Source organism: Pongo abelii, chromosome 3 (assembly GCF_028885655.2).
Source record: "Pongo abelii isolate AG06213 chromosome 3, NHGRI_mPonAbe1-v2.0_pri, whole genome shotgun sequence".
NCBI lineage: Eukaryota > Metazoa > Chordata > Mammalia > Primates > Hominidae > Pongo > Pongo abelii.
Genome location: NC_071988.2, coordinates 29235287 through 29250825, shown reverse-complemented (window position 1 = coordinate 29250825; position 15539 = coordinate 29235287).

The following is a 15539-nucleotide window of genomic DNA, read 5'->3' as shown; positions in this document are numbered from 1 at the left end:
GATTTTTAAGATAAAGTAACTATGATGGTCACAGCATATTTCTTAAGTAATGTCCCCACTGGGCATGTATATTGTTAAAAATTGTGGTCAGATATATCAGAGGATATTACCACAGGGAACAAAGCCGGTATAGAACAGTAGATGCTAACTCTTAACCAAGAAGGCCTCAACAAGAAGGTGACTTTAGGTAAGTCTTTTATTCTTCAACAAATATTTGAGAATAATTTTGTCAGTTGAAATCCCCAGAGAAGTGACATTTCAGTCATATTATTTCTGAATGATAGTATTGTTATAATTGTATATATCATATTTATATATGGATAGGATCTAGGACACAAGTAGAATAGCCCTCCCAAAAATAATTCTGTATTTTATTTTTGTCTATGTTTCACTGTTCAGAAGGAAATTCTTCCCAACATGTCTTATGTAATTTTTACTTACATTAATAGATATCTCAGACCAATGGCTTTAAAACCTGACTAGGCATCAGAATTTTGTAAGCCACCTAAAAAATGCAGCTATCATAGCTCTACTGTTAACTATGAAATTAACCTTTGAAGACTGTAAGTTAAATCAATTCAGAAATTTATTCTATTTAATATGCATTTCTTCTCTGTTCAATTTGCACCTTCTGGAAGATTTCCAATATTTATATTTCATTTACTCAGTACACTGGTATTATGTTTGCTGATCATATTTACATCTTACTTGTTTTGTTTCTGAGTTCCTTGACAATTGTGGGAATCACTTTTTTATTTCAGCGACTTGATTTTCTTGAGTATCCAGTGTGCTGTTTACTATCTTACTTGAATATTTTAAATTCATTAAATTAACTTTGCAGTGAACAAAGACTTTTCTGATTTCAGACTGGACCCATATGCAAATTCATATTCTTCTGAATCTGAAACAAGAAAATATATAGGTTTTTCTTAACATATTTCTTTGATTGAGAATTGTACAAAGTTGTTTTGTGAATAAATTTAGCCCTGTACTTCTAGAGCACTCCCTGTCCCACTATACTATTCATAAGTGAGAACAACTTCTGTGTAGGCCTATGTCCTGTTTATCCTTTTGTTGTCTCAAAGAACTTATCAATCATTGCTATACCACACTTGACTATTGACATGTATTACTTAGCAAGCTAATATAAGTGCATCTTGGGTACTTGTCAAAGACATTTGATGAAAATATCCAAAAGTTACAAGAAAAATTTACTTAAAATTTAATATACTAAATAATCTAAGTTCTCACACTTCTTAAGCCTAATCTTGAGAATGCTTCATTTGTGATGACATTTGTTGAACTTTATAGATTTGCATGCATTGAAATGTCCTGAAGCATTCAGTCATTGATTTACATTGAGAACATGGTATGAGAAATAGTCTCATTATTGCATTTAGCATAATATCTTCCAGGTTCTTTCATGTTGTTACAATTGACCAAATATATTCCTTTATCAAGGTTGGATGGTGTTTTACTGTGTATATATCTCTATATATACACTGATATATATAATATTTCTTATGTAATGTAATATAATATTTCTGTATTGATTCATCTGTTAATAAACGCAGGTTGTTTCCATATCTTGGCTGTTATAAATAATGCTGCAATAAACATAAGCATGCAGATATCTTTTCAACACACTGATTTTCAATTTGTTTGGATATATACCAGAAGTAGAATTACTGGATATCATAGTAGTTATATTTTCAGCTATTTTGGGAAACTTTATGCCATTTTCCATAATGGCTAGATTAAATTACATTTTTAGCCATTTTAAAACTTATTATATTTATTCTACGTGTAAAAAAATGAAGCGATCATTCACTATTAATTAATGTTTTTATTTTGATACTTAGGCTTTGCCTATGATATTGGTTTCAATTTTTTTTTAAAACTGATTCTATTTCCCTCTTTGCTTTGGCTACCATGGAGCCGAAGGCAAAATATACCTCACAGCAAATATTTTCACGGATGTTTTGATTACCAATCTTACCTAGGGTTTTTTTTTTTCCTATTTTCATCTATATTTTCTCTTGATTCCCTTTCTTTCAATGTTTTCTCTTCTTGCCTTTCATGTAGCTTTGGCATTCACTCAAATTAATTTATATTGAAGCAAGATACACATACAAATAGAATATTTATCTCTCATTTTCTCACAGCTGAATTGTTCATTTCCTAAAAGGTACCATACTTTCCTCAGAGTCAAGGCCACCCTCCCATGTCACTACCAGCACAGAACAGATTGTTTTACTAATTAAATAATTGTTTTTAAAAGAAAGGCGTCATCAAAAATTACTTCTCTTAAAGATGTACAATGTGAGCCTCTAGTTTCTTTAACTAGAAATAGCTTAAGTTTTTGTGACTTATAGATTAATTTAATGGGCCAAAATGTGGGAGGAATATGTGACTTAACTGAATTACTGGGAAAAGTTAATGAGAAAGATAGGAAATTCCTTCAAAATTAGTAAATAGCAGCTATCAGAATTTAGATTAAAGAAAGATGCCTAAGTTTAATAGCTGTTTAAAAAGAGATAATTTTAGGCAATATATGTTTACTATTTTATCTTGACCTGATTCACTTATTAAATGATGGGGAACATTTGATTAAATATAATATCTGGGATAAATTAAACATATTCAACTATTTAATTTATTCTGCCCCAATTTATCTCAGAATATTATGTTTATATGTATATCATGATTACATACATGAACAAAATATTGTGGGCCTACCTGATGGGGAAGGTCAGAGGAGGAGGAGAGTTAAAAAACTACACGTAAGGTACTAACCTCACTACCTGGGTGAAATTATCTATACACTAAACACCAATAAGACACATTAATTGTTACTCATGTAACAAACCTGCACATGTACACCTTGAACCTAAAGGTTGAAAATAAATAAATAAATATAAATTAAAAACAAATAAAATTTAAAGTTCCAAGATATAAATACATATAATAAGTTTTGCTAATACTAGATTGGTATTATTGCCTGTATTCTTACATACGCCATTTGATGATGTAATTTGGCATATTTAAATTTTATCCTTTTTCTCCTCTAATAACTTAGAATCATAAATTTTTTGTATTTTCAATGTGCATTATTTTTATATTTTAAAAATAAATATTTGTTATATTTTAAAGATATTTTTATATTAAATATAATATTTTTATGTTTATATTATTTATGTTTATGTTTGTATTATTGTATTATATATAAATATGTTTGTATCTATATTATATTGTGTTTATACTTACGAACATGATATTCTGGGATAAATTGATATGGGAAGCAGAGAGATTGGTCTAGGGCTTCTAACAAATAATAGTAGAAGAATAAGTCTCATTTAAGTAATACTAATTACATGAATAATAATAATAACAGTAATAATAATAATGATATTGAAAACTTATCATGTCCTAGACACTATTCTAAGCACTTTGACTGTGTTAAGTAACTTAATTCTTACAGCAACTCAATGAGGTAGGCATTACTACTATCATCTCTATAAAAAAAGAAAAAATATGGATCATACAAAAATGAATACTTAGTCAAGTAATATATATATTTTTTTAATTTTTGAGACAGAGTCTCACTCTGTTGCCCAGGCTGGAGTACAGTGGTGCAATCTCGGCTCACTAGAACCTCTGCCTCCCAGGTTGAAGTTATTCTCCTGCATCAGCCTTCCTAGAAACTGGGGTTACAGGCACGTTCCACCATTCCTGGCTACTTTTTGTATTTTTAGTAAAGACAGGATTTCACCATGTTGGCCAGGTTGGTCTCAAACACCTGACCTCAGGTGATTCACCCGCCTCAGCCTCCCAAGTGCTGGAATTACAGGCGTGAGCTACTGCGCCTGGCCTCAAGTAACATATTTTTAAGTCATAGAGTCTGAACATCAATTTGCGTAAGTGGAAGCCTAATTCTAGAATCCCCAACTTTTTTGATTTGTAAAATACCTAATAGTGAAATGTACCAGAAAAGTAGCACAAAGATTGGTAAGGGAAATGAATTTGCAAGGTCTTACACAGAGGAAGTGATATTTTAGTAGCTACAATAAAACAAATAAAGCAAAGACCTATGACTTCTAAGTTATTGTAGGAGACAAAGGATGGAATTTAAATATGTCAAGCTAAATAAACAACAGATTAAAAAACACAGAAAATAACAGTAACATAGCAGTAGCAAATCTTGTCATATTTATTTATTTTTTGGATTTCAAATTTTATTTTTAAATTTTTGTTATTTATTTCCAACATTTAGGTTCAGGAAGTACATATGCAGGCTTGTTACATGAGTAAATTGTGTCTCGTTGGGGTTAGGTGTATAGATTTTTCCATCACCCAGCTAGTGAGAATAGTATATCCTATGTATGGTTTTTCAACTCTCACTCTCCTTTCATCTTCCCCCTTCAAGTAGGCCCAGTGGCTTTTGTTCTCCGATTTGTGTCCACATTCACTTAGTGTTTTTCTCCCAAGTATATGTAAGAACATAAAGAATTTTGTTTACTGCTCCTGTATTAGTTCACTTAGGATAATGGCCTCCAGCTATATCCATGTTGTTGCAAAGGACATGATTTCATTGTTTTTATGGCTGCATAGTATTCCACAGTGTGTATGTACCACATTTTCTTTATCCAGTCTACTGCTGATACGCATCTAGCTTGATTCTGTCTTTGCTATTGTGAATAGTGTTGTGATGAGCATACTAGTACATGTGTCGTTTTGGTAGAACAATTTATATTCCTTTGGGTATATACCCAATAATGGGATTGCTAGGTCAAATGGTAGTTTTGTTTTAAGTTCTCTGGAAATTTCCAAACTGCTTTCCACAGTGGCTGAGCTAGTTTACATTCCCACCAGCAATGTTGTCTTTTCTCTACAACCTCACTGGCCACTGTTATTTTTTGACTTTTTAATAATGGCCATTCTGACTTGTGTGAGATGGTATCCCGTTGCAGTTTTGATTTACATTTCTCTAATGGTTATCGGTGTGGAGCATATTTACATATGCTGTTGGCCACATGTATGTCTTCTTTTGATAAGTGTCTGTTCATGTCCTGTGATCATTTGTTAATGGGATTGATTTTTGCTTGTTAATTTATTTAAGTTCCTTATAGATTCTGGGTATTAGACCTTTGTCAGATGCATAGTTTGAAATATTTTCTCCTATTCTGTAGGTTGTCTGTTAATTCTGTTGATAGTAACTTTTGCTGTGCAGAAACTCTTTAATTAGGTCCCAGATGTCAATTTTTGTTTTTATTGTAATTGCTTTGAGACACTTTGTTGTAAAATCTTTGCCCGTTCCTATGTCCAGGATGGTATTTTCTAGGTTTTCTTCTAGGGTTTTTGTAATTTTAGGATGTATATTTAACTCTTTAGACCATGCTGAGGTAATTTTTGTATATGGTGAAAGGAAGGGGTCCAGTTTCTTTTTTTTTATTATTATACTTTAAGTTTTAGGGTACATGTGCACAATGTGCAGGTTTGTTACATATGCATACATGTGCCATGTTGGTGTGCTGCACCCATTAACTCGTCATTTAACATTAGGTATATCTCCTAATGCTATCCCTCCCCCCTCCCCCCACCCCACAACAGGCCCCAGTGTGTGATGTTCCCCTTCCTGTGTCCATGTGTTCTCATTGTTCAATTCCCACCTATGAGTGAGAACATGCGGTGTTTGGTTTTCTGTCCTTGTGATAGTTTGCTGAGAATGATGGTTTCCAGCTTCATCCATGTCCCTACAAAGGACATGAACTCATCCTTTTTTATGACTACATAGTATTCCATGGTGTATATGTGCCACATTTTCTTAATTTAGTCTATCATTGTTGGACATTTGGCTTGTTTCCAACTCTTTGCTATTGTGAATAGTGCCACAGTAAACATATGTGTGCATGTGTCTCTATAGCCGCATGATTTATAATCCTGTGGGTATATACCCAGTAATGGGATGGCTGGGTCAAATGGTATTTCTAGTTCCAGATCCCTGAGAAATCGCCACACTGACTTCCACAATGGTTGAACGAGTTTACAGTGCCACCAACAGTGTAAAAGTGTTCCTATTTCTCCACATCCTCTCCAGCACCTGTTGTTTCCGACTTTTTAATGATCGCCATTCTACGTGGTGTGATATGGTATCTCATTGTGGTTTTGATTTGCATTTCTCTGATGGCCAGTGATGATGAGCATTTTTTCATGTGTCTTTTGGCTGCATAAATGTCTTCTTTTGAGAAGTGTCTGTTCATATCCTTCACCCACTTTTTGATGGGGTTGTTTGTTTTTTTCTTGTAAATTTGTTTGAGTTCATGGTAGATTTTGGATAATAGCCCTTTGTCAGATGAGTAGATTGCAAAAATTTTCTCCCATTCTCTAGGTTGCCAGTTCACTCTGATGGTAGTTTCTTTTACTGTGCAGAAGCTCTTTAGTTTAATTATATCCCATTTGTCAATTTTGGCTTTTGTTGCCATTGCTTTTGGTGCTTTAGACATGAAGTCCTTTCCCATGCCTATGTCCTGAATGGTATTGCCTAGGTTTTCTTCTAGGGTTTTTATGGTTTTAGGTCTAACATTTAAGTCTTTAATCCATCTTGAATTAATTTTGTATGAGGTGTAAGGAAGGGATCCACTTTCAGTTTTCTACATATGGCTAGCCAGTTATCCCAGCACCATTTATGAAATAGGCAATCCTTGTGCCAGTTTTCAAAGGGAATGCTTCCAGTTTTTGCCCATTCAGTATGATATTGGCTGTGGGTTTGTCATAGATAGCTCTTATTATTTTGAGATAAGTCCCATCAGTACCTAATTTATTGAAAGTTTTTAGCATGAAGCATTGTTGAATTTTGTCAAAGGCCTTTTCTGCATCTATTGAGATAATTATGTGGTTTTTGTCATTGGTTCTGTTTATATGCTGGATTACGTTTATTGATTTGTGTCTGTTAAACCAGCCTCACATCCCAGGGATGAAGCCCACTTGACCATGGTGGATAAGCTTTTTGATGTGCTGCTGGATTCGGTTTGCCAGTATTTTATTGAGAATTTTTGCATTGATATTCATCAGGAGTATTAGTATGAAATTCTGGTTTTTTTTTGTTGTTGTTGTGTCTCTGCCAGTCTTTGGTATCAGGATGAAGCTGGCCTCATAAAATGAGTTAGGGAGGATTCTCTCTTTTTCTATTGATTGGAATAGTTTCAGAGACACAGAAAACCCTTCAAAAAATCAATGAATCCAGGAGCTGGTTTTTTGAAAAGAATCAACAAAACTGATAGACCTCTAGCCAGACTAATCAAGAAGAAAAGAGAGAAGAATCAAATAGATGCAATAAAGAATGATAAAGGGGATATCACCACCAATCCCACAGAAATACAAACTACCATCAGAGAATACTATAAATACCTCTGTGCAAATAAACTAGAAAATCTAGAAGAAATGGATAAATTCCTGGACATATACACCCTCCCAAGACTACACCAGGAAGAAGTTGAATCTCTGAATAGACCAATAACAGGCTCTGAAATTGAGGCAATAATTAGTAGCTTACCAACCAAAAAAAGTCCAGGACCAGATGGATTCACAGCTGAATTCTACCAGAGGTACAAGGAGGAGCTGGTACCTTTCCTTCTGAATGAAGGGGTCCAGTTTCAATCTTCTGCATATGGTTAGCCAGTTATCTCAGCACCATTCGTTGAATAGGGATTCCTTTTCTCATTGCTTGTTATTGTCAACTTTGTTGAAGATCAGATCGTTGTAGGTTTGCGGCTCAATTTTGGATTAGAACCCCTGCTCTTAATCAATATCTTTACTGCCTCCGAAAAGACAATGAATAACAAAAAATCCACTAGAAATTACTAGTTAGAAGTAAAATTTAAAAAGCAAGTTGGGCCAGGCGCGATGGCTCACGGCTGTAATTCCAATACTTTGGGAGGCCTGAGCAGGTAGATTACTTGAGGTCAGGAGTTTTAGACCAGCCTGACCAACAAGGTGAAACCCTGTCTCTACTAAAAATTCAAAAATTAGCCAGGCGTTTTGGCAAGTGCCTGTAATCCCAGCTACTCCGGAGGCTGAGACAGGAGAATTGCTTGAACCTGGGAGGTGGAGGTTGACGTGAGCTGAGATTATGCCACTACACTCCAGCCTGGGCGATGGAGCGAGACTCCATCTCAAAAATAAATAAATAAATAAATAATAACAATAAAAATAAAAAGCAGATTGGAGTTTTAGTAAAAAAATGTAAATATATTGCTGATCTTTGAAAATGTTTTATATGAATATCTAGTTATGTGCAACTTAAATGTCTTTAATTAGATCTCCTCATTTCATGTTATTAACATTGAGTAATTTACCACAACATTTGATCTTTTGTAAAATAAAAGTTAAACTAATTTTTAAACTACTAACAACAACTCTTGTCTTAAACTTTTCAGATTAACGTTTGTCATTACATATCCACATTTATTTGCAATAACTGTCGGAGCATCTAATTTGCAGAAAACAAAAACTCTGCCTGCCGGTGTGCTCATGAGCCTTGAGAGAGAGGAGAATGTCTCTTTCCGCTTTGGGAAAGAGGATCTCCTTAAATAGTAAGGACTTTGAGATATAAGATATGTGAGGCCTGGCACGGTGTTCTCACACTTGTAATCCCAGCACTTTGGGAGGCCGAAGTGGGCAGATCACTTGAAGTCAGGAGTTCGAGACCAGCCTGGCCAACATGGCAAAACCCCGTGTCTGCTAAAAATACAGAAATTAGCTGGGTGTGGTGGAGGGCCTGTAATCCCAGTTACTTGGGAGGCTGAGGCAGGGAGAATCGCTTGAACTTGGGAGGCAGAGGTTGCAGTGAGCTGAGATCGCACCATTGCACCTCCAGTCTGGGTGACAGAGTGAGACCCCATCTCAAAAAAAAAAAAAAAAAAAAGAAAGAAAAGAAAGATAATGTGAACAACAAGCATACAAATAAAGACTTTTCAGTCTCACAAATTTACTTTTGCTTTTTCATTTGCTTCTCATGCTCTTCCTCAGAGAAGGTAAGATTGAAAAAGTTACTCCTTCAGTGTTGTAATTCAATCTTCAAAATTGATTTGTGACACTCATAATTTATTGGGAGGAAAGGAAAAACAAAGTATATAATACGTTATGCTTGGTTACAAATTCTTCAAGAATGTCTTTCAATGGGTTTTTCAAAATGTTTTAATCATCTCAACTTCCTATAGTATATTCAAGTACCTAACTCATACTGGTCCTCTGGTAAGTATATTTGAAGGAATAAAATACAAAATAATAAAATATGATTCTTATAATCTGACTTAGGTACTTAAATAATCTGATATTCTTTAATACATAAATGGCAAGAGTCAAATTTCTCTTTGATTTCTTTCCCTGAGACTAACTGGTAGGCCTGTAAGTACTTACTGAGCACTGAGTGGGTATTTCATATTCTAGTGACTTAAATGCAAAAAGGAATGTATAAAACACACTTTCTGCCTAACTAAACACATGATTAGCATAATTGGCAGTGAAACCAATAAAGACAGTACAAAGCAAAATGTAATTAAATATTAATTTTTGCTGGTGTTGAGGCAATGAACACCAAAAGACTTCAGGAAATTGATGAGGGAAAGAATAGCTTTCTTTGTCAGATTAACTATTACCATAATAGAACTAAGTCATGTCATAAGCATTTTGCTCATGAGCAGTTGCAAATTCAAATAAATGTTAGCTTTCAAATGTATACAACTAAAATTATGATATTACCCGCAATAATATGTATATTACACATTATAAATTGGGTTTAAAAGAATGATAAGACACCTTTTATATCCCTATTTTTGTTTTCTAACTTCACATAACAGATGTTTCTTTTCTGTTTACTAGAGTTACTCAGCCAAACACTAGCTCTCCTGGTAAACCAGGACTGCTGAAATAGCTAAGGTCATGAACAATAGTTAGCTGAGGAAACCTCTGTATGTATATTGTTAATGTAGAAACTCATTAAGTACAACATTAGTCTATGTGGAATACTGAAAAATCATCATGGAGTCAGGATACCCTGTATTTTTTGTGTGTGTGATTTTATAAATAACTGCTTATGTACCATGAATACAATTACTAATTATTTAGTTTTTTTTTTAATTTTGAAAAAAGGGAGAGAGATGGAGGATGTATAATTTTCAAATGTTTAAAGAATGCAGCAAATTAAATACAATATTATGTAGATGTCCAAATTTTAACCAGATATTAACTGTAACATTTTGGCTCAAGAGTTTTTGTTGTGGTTGTTGCAGGTGACAAAAACTACCCTGGCTTTTGTCAGCAGAAAAGAAAATTATTGAAAGCATATTAAGTAGTCAGTAGAACAAATATGGTAAGAAACATTCTCCACTACACATTGAGAGATTTCGAACTTTCACAGAATTATACTTACCCTTTTTTATTATTCTGTAGTTCATTTATAAAATATTTGGTGCTACTTGCTAAGCTGATTTTCAAATAGCCAATGTACCACATAGACTCTGCAAAACTGAAATTTTCTATAATAACCTCTTTAGTCTGATAAAATAAAACAACATTTTCCATTAACTTTGTTTCCAATGTAATTTTTAGAAAACAACAAATGAGTAATTTACTAACATCTTAAGTAAAGATCACAAATGGACATTCCCTGTTTCTATAGACATATTCCTCAAAATTTGAGGTAAAGTGGAGGAGAATTACAACCTGGCTATTTATAGAAAAAGTATAGTTTTTTTTTTTAGTAATAAGAATACTTTCTTTGTAACATGAATAATAAGCACCATTATCTCATGTATTATCTGTTTTGAAAGCTCTTATTTTTCTAAGGTAAGACAGTCTGTTGTTTTCTGTTATATTAAGATAATGTAAGATGCTGACTAGTTTAAATAATCACAATTACAGTACATTTATCAAATCATATCTCTGCATGTAAAGCATAATATACTTCATGTAAAAAAGGGTAACTCTACCATAAAAGGAATCATAATCATTAGACATGCTAGGCAGGATAACAGCTGAAAAGTATTTTCAGAAATATATAAATTAATAAAATCATTCATATTAGTATGCAGTATAAGATACTACTATATTTCATGTTTTTAAAAATATGTAGAACATGTAATCTAATTTTATGGGTCAGATTAAGCAAATTCCATCTTTATTCATAATTTTTATTCTACCAAAGTGGAGTTAAAGAGTATATTTCGTACAAGACTTTAATCATGATAGATTTTATGTGTTTTGAAATTAAGGCCAAGACCCTAGAATATCCTATAAGATGCAAGGTAAAGAATTAAAAGGACAGATTGAGGCTTTGAATTCGATCAGGAGTAAGACATAACCAAATAAGTCTGACAGTCTGCTGTGATATAAGAACCAAGGTAACCAGAAAGCATAAATGGAACTTTTTGATATACAGAGTAAGTGTGTTGGAACTCTTTTCAGAAGGAACAGGAAATTACTAATGCCTGAATAGGTGAAGGATGTAGTAACAGAAGTGGCAAAAATAAATGGGAAAGACTAATCGTGTGATAATATAAAAAGATAGGTTTGTAATAAAGGTGGGAATTCTTGTTTGAGTATGGGGCTAGAGTAGCACATACTTAGAAGTGAAACTATTATTCTAAAAATAAACAAATAAATCTTGAAAATTTGCCTTGAAATAATTTGCTCACTCATTCACTATCAAAATTTACAAAATAAGTGTCTAGTAGGGGCTAGACATTCCAGACAGAAGAACAGACAATAAATAAATAAGTAAATGAAACAGGTTGAAGAGACTTGGAAAATGATGGTCAAATACAATGTTATGGCACTGTATCCTAGACTCACCTGGCTACTCTTTTTATTGTTATTCTTCAGTTGTATTATTTGGCATTAGAAGTCCTCACAGAAAGTAGTGGTTTCTAACTGGGAGGTTAGGAGAGCATTTCTGAGAAAGCTGAAGGAAAGAATGACTGGAGATCTTTGGGGAGAAGGAATTAGGTGACTTGTTCAAATAGGAGGCAACTCAAGTCAGAAGTCGTTTCTACAGATTTAAGGGATCAAATAGTAGGAATGAGAAATAGGCAAAGTGCCAGGAACAATAACATTCAAAAGTAAGAATGGTGATGGTCAGAATGAAGAAACAACCCTTATACCACCATGAAAGGAAAGAAGAGGAAAAGGGAAATGATATTCATTTATTCATTCATTCCATAAATATTTGTTGAGTGTTCCAAGCATAGTGCTAGGGGCTGAAAATATATCAGTAAATAGAGGAAACTAAAATTACTCATCATGGAGATTTCCTTAGAGGAGTGAATAGACAATAAATAGCAAGAATAATCAAATTCGCAGAAAGTAACAACTATGGAAAAAATACACAGAGTATGGAAAAGGGAGGGTCAAGATGTAGAGAAAGGTGTTGTCAATATAAACCTCAGTGAGATTGCAAAGATTCAAGAAGTGAGAGAATGAACCATGAAGATACCTAGGGAAAGAGTGCTTCTATCTCATGGTATATTTAAGGAACATCAAAGAGTTCTTAATTCCACAAATGGGGTGGAGAAACAGGGAGACCTCTGAAAATGAGGTCATAGGGGTAAGGGGTATGTGTACACTAGGAAAAACCATGTAAGATCTGATAAGTTATCAGGGCACATGATTCCTCTGAGCTCTGGGATGAGAGACTATTGGAGGGTTTTGTGTTTCATAGAATCACTCTGGCTTCTTTGTAGATAACAGACTGTCAGTAGACAGGGTGGGAAGTAGAGAGAGATTGTAACATTCTAGGCAAGCGGTTATAGTGACTTGGACCAGGGAACTAGCAGTGACATGTCATGCCAAGCAACATACTAGGAAGCCTCACAGATGTTTTATATAATATAATATATAATATAAATCCTGAAGGAAAGGGTTAATTTCCTTCTGTAGATGAGTAATATGAAATAAGAAAATTTACAAAGCATATTTAAATACATCTAGTTAGTAGCAGGCAAACCTGAGTATAAATGTAAGTCTGTTGGACTAGAAAAGTCATGCTCAATAATGAGAGAATTAATTACCTAACCAACAGGAAAGCCCATAATTTTCCTTAAACACTTGTGGTTGTGGCCAAATGAAGATCTTGTATTAAACTTGTTTCTGTATATCTATATCTTAAGATGACAGAACTTGATCATTTTTATAACTAGAATTCTGATATTTGCTTTGATTTTGCTATTTCAGTAATATATGAGTGGTCCCAAAGTCATAAAAAAAAATTAGGACTGCTGGGCGCGGTTGCTCATGCCTGTAATCCCAGCACTTTGGAAGGCTGAAGCTGGTGGATCACCTGAGGTCAGGAGTTCGAGACCCACCTGACCAACATGGTGAAACCCTGTCTCTACTAAAAATACAAAAACTAGCTGGATGTGGTGGTGGGTGCCTGTAATCCCAGCTACTCAGGAGGCTGAGGCAGGAGAATCACTTGAACCCGGGAGGCAGAGGTTGCAGTGAGCCAAGATCGCAGTGATTACACTCCAGCCTGGGCAACAAGAGCAAAAACTCCACCTCAAAAAAAAAAAAAAAAAAAAAAAGAGGGTTGTGGCAGTATCACAGTGGGAAGATATTCAGACACATGCACATCTTTTCTATGTTTAGTTTGCACTGATTGAACACATGTTATGGGTAAAATTGTATGATATCATTACATTTCAGTGATAAACATATACAGTTAGACTTCAATTTATGAAAAATAATAGATTGTATGAGGATGCAGATCATCCTCAATTTATGGAGTCTTCTAAACTGATCACTCAACTGTCAACATTAGTTGAATGACTCCAGTGTCCCAGCAAGTGGAGTCACAAAACGTAGATAAATACACACAGGTTTTAGTAGAGAAAGAGATTTATTTTTCATGATTCTTCATGAAATCTTAACCTTCAATTAAAGGAGAAAAGAAGCATTGTGATAAAAAGTAATTTTTTTTTTATTTTCCTACTATAGATTTTTAATACTTGCTGCATTTGGAATCACTGCTGATATGGCTATATGAGCCAATTACCTCCATATGGTTTAAGAGGACAATTTGTTCAATTTGACACTGTAAGGCTTTCTCAATACTAAAAATCTGGAAAGATTTACAACAAAGCATCACTCTAAGTTAAATATGTTAATTCATTCCTTATCTATTTGTATAAGACTATCAGAAAAGTAAGAAGCCACACTTAACAAATTTCATATTTATGCTTGTTCTTTCATGCTGAGTACTCCTAATGTGAACAAATGTTGTGTCTAACACTTATTGTTTCCTGTATAAATAAATATTTTTAACTTTATCCTTAAATACATAATGCTGTGGCAAACCAAAATGATAAAATGAGGTAAACTAAAAAGTTGTCATTAGGGAGTAAATTTGGTTTTAACATATTATACTAATGCTATTTAATTGCATTAACTCTTTTGTTAATTAAATGCTATGTAAGTTAAGGTAAAAAAAAAACAAAAAGGACTATAAAGGCAAAGATCTATATAGAGATTTTATATTACTTGAAAAATATTTCAAATTTTTTGAATAACTGTTTAATGAATCATCATAGTAAATACCGTGTATGAAATGGTCATGGTTCCTTGCCATCTGGCAAATATTTCACATGGGGGTAAACTGTTTTAGTAATACCATCCATAGAAATGGTTACAATAAGAAGTCAGAAAAGTCAGAGAAATGATAGTCAATATAAACTCATGATTATGAGAATAGACTCCAGAGCTTTTATACTTGAGTAGAATTTCAGGTGAATGATTTTCAGTCATTTACATAATTCTGTACTTTGTTCTTATTTTCTAATCTATGAGATACAGTCAACAATCATTCATGTGTCATGAACTTTTTGAATATAAAATGAATTTATTCTCTTAGATAAATTCTTATGATATGGTTTGACTGTATCCCCACCCCAAACTCATCTTCAATTCCCACATGTTGTGGGAGGGACTCAGTGGGAGGTAATCAAATCATAGGGGTAGGTCTTTCCCATGCTATTCTCATGATAGTGAATAAGTCTCATGAGATCTGATGGTTTTAAACAGGGGGAGTTTCCCTGCACAAGCTCTCTTTGCCTGCTGCCATCCACATAAGATATGACTTGCTTCTCCTTGCCTTCTGCCATGATTATGAGGCCCCATCAGCTATGTGGAACTGTAAGTGCAATAAACCTCTGTCTTTTATAAATTGCACAGTCTTGGGTATGTCTTTATCAGTATCGTGAAAATGGACGAACACAGTAAATTGGTACCAGGACTGGGGTGCTGATGAAGACACCTGAAAATGGGGAAGTGACTTTGGAACTGGGTAACAGGTAGAGGTTGGAACAGTTTGGAGGGAACACAAGAAGACATGAAAATGTGGGAAAGGTTGGAACTTTCTAGAGACTTCTTGAATTGCTTTGACCAAAATGCTGCTGATGCTATGAACGATGAAATCCAGTCTGAGGTTGTCTCAGATGGAGATGAGGAACTTGTTGGGAACTGGAGCAAAGGTGACTCTTGTTATGTTT